This window comes from Canis lupus, chromosome 17, assembly GCF_003254725.2.
Source record: "Canis lupus dingo isolate Sandy chromosome 17, ASM325472v2, whole genome shotgun sequence".
Lineage (NCBI taxonomy): Eukaryota > Metazoa > Chordata > Mammalia > Carnivora > Canidae > Canis > Canis lupus.
In genome coordinates, this window is record NC_064259.1 from 26,818,860 (window position 1) to 26,824,771 (window position 5,912).

A 5,912-nucleotide genomic window follows, 5' to 3' on the forward strand; every position below is an offset into this window, starting at 1 on the left:
ATATGTGGAAGGCAAAATGATGTACCTTCTCCCCAGATGTCCATGTCCTAATCCTCAAAGTCCCCAAAAGGGATTTTGTAGATGCAGTTAAGTTAGGGATCTTGAGAGGAGGAACCTTTTTGGATTACTAATGGTCCCAATGTGAGCACAACTTTTCTTATAAGGAAGAGAGGGAAGCAAGAAGGTCAGGATCAGAGAGATATTTGAAGAACTATATTGTAGGCTTTGAGGATGGAAGAGGGGCCATGAACTAAGGAATGCAAACAGTCTTTAGAGGCTGGAAAAGGCAACGAGACAGATTCTCTCCTGGAGCCTTCAAAGGGAACATAGCCCTGCCAACACCTTGACTTTAGCCCAGTGAGATCTATTTTGCACTTATGACATAGAGGACTGCAAGATAAGTTCGTGTTGGGATTTCGTGTTTGTTTTCATGTATGGTAATTTGTTATAGTAGCAATAGGAAACTAATGTACTACTGACAAACCAAATAAAAACAAAGAGAGAAAGAGAGCTCCCAGGATTCAGGAATGGAGATATCCTGGTAAAAGGGACTTGCTGTGAACTTTGAATGGCTTTGAATATGGAACTAAGAAAAACTAACTCTGGGAATTATGGTTTTAGAGTAGACAATAAATGTATAGTCTATTGATGGATTAGTTGAGATATTAGCTAGAATGCAGTTAGGATGCTATAAAAAGAAACCTAAAAAACGAATTGGCTTTAATGAAGTAGAAATGTATTTCATCCTCAAGTAAAAGCCTGGGTAGATAGTCTGGGGCTGGTTTGGAGGCTGAGGGTATTGGGACCCAGGCTTCTACTGCTTTATTGTTCTGCCCGTCATCAGCATGTGGCTTTCATTTCATATTCTCACATAAAAGTTCCAGCCATCAGCGTCATGTCTGTATTCTAGCCTGTGGAGAGATGGGAAAGGGATCTAGGCAAGGGCCTGCTCCTTCTCCGTCAAAGGCATGGCGTAGAAGTTGCATACATTACTTCTCCAGTATTTTCTTGCCCAGAATTTTGTCAGATGGCCACAACTGCCTGTAAAGGAGGAAGAGAAATGTTGTCTTTAGCAGGGATGTCTTGTGCTCAACTCAAACTTATAATTGAAAAGAGGGAGAAATAGAGATTGGGGAAGAAGCAGCAGTTTTTGCCACACGTGATAATATGGTGATATAATCTGAATCAGGAAATGAGGAGGGAGAGAGAAGGTAATGTGGTCTGCTTCAGCCCTCCTCTTTTTATGGCAGGACATGGTTCCATTGGAAGCATCTAAAGTTGAAATATGTAGTTGAAATTATTTCAGCTTAAAGCTTTCATAATCACTTTTTTAAAAAAGATTTTATTTATTTATTTATTTGACTACACCAGAACACAAGCAGGGGGAGTGGCAGGCAGAGGGAGAGGGAGAAGCTAAATTTCCCTAGAGCCGGGAACCCAGTGATGCGGGGCTCAATCCTAAGACCCTGGGATCATGACCTGAGCCAAAGACAGATACTTAACTGGCTGAACCACCCAGGTGCCCCTCATAATCTTTTGGCCTAAGAGTGATCTTTTTGGGAATACTTCTTATTCCCAAAAAGTATGAAGCATTTCATACTCAAGGATTATTTCAGTTTTACCTCATTTTCATTTTTTTTGGTTAGATAAAATTAAAAATGAAACTTTAAGTTTGAAATAGCATGCATATTGTAATTCCATTTTAATGAAAGTTAATCTATTTTTTCTGGATATATGAATAGATAGACAACTAGAATAATATTCTCACATAATGTTAATTATGGTTATTTATGGGCAGTAGGACTTTGGACAATTTTTTTCTTTGTCGTGTTACTTTAATTTTTATAACGAGCACACATAATTTTAAACAAAATGAATAAGTCTTTTTTCTTAACAAAGATATAGTCATTACTAATGTGAGGAGGAAGGGATTTTTAAAATTTTATAAGAAGTATCACGGAGTGTCCTTAATTAGTGCAATAACACAAGCTTGAATTTCTAAAAATCTCTTTAACAACTCTTCTTAATGTATTAATTATGTTTGCTGTTTCACATATCTCCTTTCTGTTTTCCTGTCAGGATTTGCAGGAAACCCCTCCAACTCAAAGGGGAATGTTTTTAGATAGCAGTAAAGTGGAGATGTTTTCATTCCAGACATTCTTGCGTAGGCAGGGATCTCCAGGAGGCAGAGGAAGCAGTGATAACTATAAAGAAAAAAGAAATCAGACTGAATTCTGTGGATTTTGGGAAGAACAGGACAAACCTATGCATCCAGCCTGGGATTGATAAGAGAATGTAAGAGCTGTCAAACCTTCCACTTAGCCCAGAGTTTCTGCTGCTCTGAAAGTGGTGTTTTCTACCACACAACCTTATCTTCCTGGCCTTTGGGTCACAGCTTACTGGATCAGGAATGAGTGCTTAATCTAGGGCAAACAGTATTTTGGCTGGCTTGTGACAACCTATATGGCTTGGCTTGAAGATATGGTGTGTGCAAAGTCTGAGTTATGCTCCTGTCACTGCCTGGTTTCCCACAAAGCACTCTGAGGTGGAGATCAGTGGGTAAGAATGTTCTCCAAGAGAGCTCTCAAGATCAACAAGGGGCAGGGGAGGAGGACAGGGGAAGGAAGCAAGCAAGAGTGGGCAGAGGGAGCAGTTGAATGGTGCTACAGTCTCAGTGCAGGGCTTAGCAGATACCGTAAAGGGTTTTTTTTGTTTTTTTTTGTTTTTGAAGATTTTATTTATTTATTCACGAGAGACAATGAGAGGCAGAGACACAGGCAGAGGAAGAAGCAGGTTCCCTGTAAGAAGCCTGATGTGACACTTGATCCCAGGACCCTGGGATCATGACCTGAGCCAAAGGCAGATACTCAACCACTGAGGCCACCCAGGTGCTCCTGTAGAAAGTTTTGAAGCTAGAATGAATCTTCAGAAATGTTCGAAGTTGGGACAAGAGGACTAAGCCACTATCCTCTCTATTCATAAGTCCCAGCTGCCCAGGAAGGGGACACTGCCCTGGGTGGGGCAGCTGAGGCAGTTCCTGTGAGGGCTGACAGTTGGGGACTGTCTGGCAGCAGCACTCCCAGTGGCTAGGGGAGAAATCCCTGTATTTCCAAAGAGGCTCTGGGGGAGCATATTGCAGTATTTGTCTGTTACAGCCCTTTTCACCTTTTTGCTATCAGCTAGAATCTCTGTTTTGGGATTTTGAGTAAGTAACACAACGTGCATCGTCCTTATCTATGGATGAGAGTGAAAGTCATTGTGAAGGAGGGACCAGTGAGGCCATCGTGAAGCATATGGAAGCTAACGTCAGGAAACAGAAGCTGTCAGTACACAAGAAAGCAGCTTGAATTAGGCCAGAGGGCACAGAAGGCAGCACTAGGTGGACTTAATGACGTATAAGTGGCCGAGCCAGCTCCAGTGTAGTTCTTGATTTTCTGTAAATGGAAATTTCCTTATGGTTTTACGGGTATTCTTCCTTTAGATAGTAGCCCAAAGATCTGAAATTCTATGGTGACCTAAGTGTACAGAATTCCATGTAGCCTGATTCATATAAATGCAAGGAACTCAAGACTAAGATCTATATAGAGGTCCCCATCCTCTTTTGGGGACCATTTATCTGTATCACCACTGCCATAATATCATGGCCCCAGATGATGCAGGATGATGAAAGGGACAGGTGTATGTTTAATGTTCTTTAATCACATCCATCTAGTGCCACTTCTGTGTTCTTGCCCCACATCATTCATTCCGATATTATGCTATATGATGGAACAAAATATTCTGACAGTGGATATTTAGTTAAAGTACCCAGAGAGTATTTTGTTAAATCAGTGAGATGGAGCAGCATTTACTATTGACCTTCATAATATTGAAGGCATTGACATTAAGTAATATCAATAATATAAATTCTATTTTCTTTGACGTGGTTGGAACTGGAGGGTACTATGCTGAATGAAATAAGTCAGTCTGAGAAAGACAGTTATCCTATGGTTTCATTCATATGTGGAATATAAGAAATAGTGAAAGGAACTATGAGAGAAAGGAGGGAAACTGGGTGTGGAAAAATTAGAGAGGAAGACAAACCATGTTACTCCTAACTACGGGAAACAAAGGGTTGCAGAAGGGGAGGAGGGTGGGAGGATGGGGTGACTGAGTGAGGGCACCAAGGAGGGCACTTGGTGGGATGAGCACTGGGTGTTATACTATATTTTGACAAATTGAATTTAAATAAAATATTAAACATATAAACAAAAATATAAACTCTTGTGCACATATCACATATCAGCAACTACGTAAAGGTTTTGCATATGTTATTTCAGTTAATACTTGACTGCTGGATGATAGGTAATGTCTTTCTCACCTTTTTGCAAATGAGGGAATAAGCATCTTGTCTAAGGCCATAAGGCTTGTAAGTGTAGAGCCAGGACTGAAGGCCGGCAGCTTGCCTCCATACTATGTACTCTTCTGCACCATAGGTCAAAAGGATTGCAATCCTTTAGCCTTCAGCACTAGGCTTGTCACAGAGTAATGGGTGGTGGTCTGGTGAGCTGTTCTCACTCAGGAGCTGCTCTGTCTGAAATTCAACCCTTTGAGAGTTCCTCTTTAGGCTCTTTCAAGTGGCACAAACATTATAGGACACCTAGTACTTGGATTCATTCTCACCAAGATATTACTAGATTATTGAAGCAGTTTAAACTTATAAAACCAACCTCAGATATTAGACGTTTGGGAGTCTGGAGTACACTGAAGAGAAAAGACCAGGTTGAAGCCACCAATGGCAGAGTTCCTTCAGAGGTGTTTTTCCCTACTCTTGACCTCGTTTAAAGACAAGCTTGTGTGTAGGATATCTTTTAGAGTGCACAGAAGATAAGGGCCAGAGTCATGCAGCAGATGCCAGTTGAATTTTTAAAGTTGGATACAATCCAAATAATGTTTCTTTTACTTATGTTGTTAAGTCAACATATTAAAATCAATAAAACATGTTCCAATATGATTTTGGAGAATGGCGGTGGTTCTGGGTTATGTTCCAACTCCTTACTGTCAGTTTTCTTTTGTTGCTTTGAGCAAGGACCTTCAGGTGGTGGAAGTACAGTAGTCTCTTTGTTACCTTGAAAGCTAAAGCTTGTGCCTGGTGGTTGCCTAGCAACCTTTGTCTCTTTTGTATTCTTTTGTAAAAAGGTATTTTTCTAGTGTACAATGCAAAATTTTGTATTTGGATTTATTGACGACTTTAAAATGAGATTCTTATTTGTGTGTTAGAATCCAACAAAGTCCATGTGAGTCCATCAGACCTCTGAGTAATAATTATGAGACAGTGAAGCCTTATTTGGTGAAACTACAAGCAGGAAAGGAAACAGCCCCACAATCATAAAGGCATTTCAGAATCCTGCTGTAAAACATAAAGGACTCAAAGAATGTGCTACTCCTAATGGAACCACATGTTTCTTATGAAATGTTGCTTTTTAAATACATATGTTATTAGTGCTTTCATCGGCAAAATGTACTTTTATTGAAGATAGTATCCTAAAGTTGCTTCACACTCAGAGCCATAGAAATAAGATGCAACACAATATAAAACATATGTACAATATTTTCATTATTTGTTAACTTTTTAATTTTTCAGAACTTATGGACATGATAATTTGTTAGTCATTTTTTTTTTTCCTCTCAGTGAAGGACCCCTTAGGCTTTTGTGTGATTTACATTCTAATTTTCCTCTTTGAGCTCACCTTTCCTTGATCTCTCAAGGGTTTTGGAGGGTGATACCCAGAAGGCCTGAGAACAGAACCTTCATAAGTATTCATGGTGAAAGCCATGATTTTCTTAATGTCTGGAGAAATTAAATTCTGATCGACAGAGATAATCTTATGGAGAATATTTAGCTGCCCTAAACATAGAAGCTAAGTTTGTGT

The 5,912-nt window shown here is 39.8% G+C and overlaps 1 long non-coding RNA gene across 1 annotated transcript; it reads right to left on the reverse strand.

Moving 5' to 3' along the window:
* Window positions 1-719: 719 nt before the first annotated feature.
* Window positions 720-5,323, reverse strand: LOC112664544 (uncharacterized). The gene is made up of 2 exons (XR_003139812.2): window positions 4,710-5,323; window positions 720-1,041 (listed from the first exon to the last, which is right to left on the reverse strand). It is a non-coding gene; the product is annotated as an uncharacterized LOC112664544 (long non-coding RNA).
* Between the last annotated feature and the right edge of the window lie 589 nt (window positions 5,324-5,912).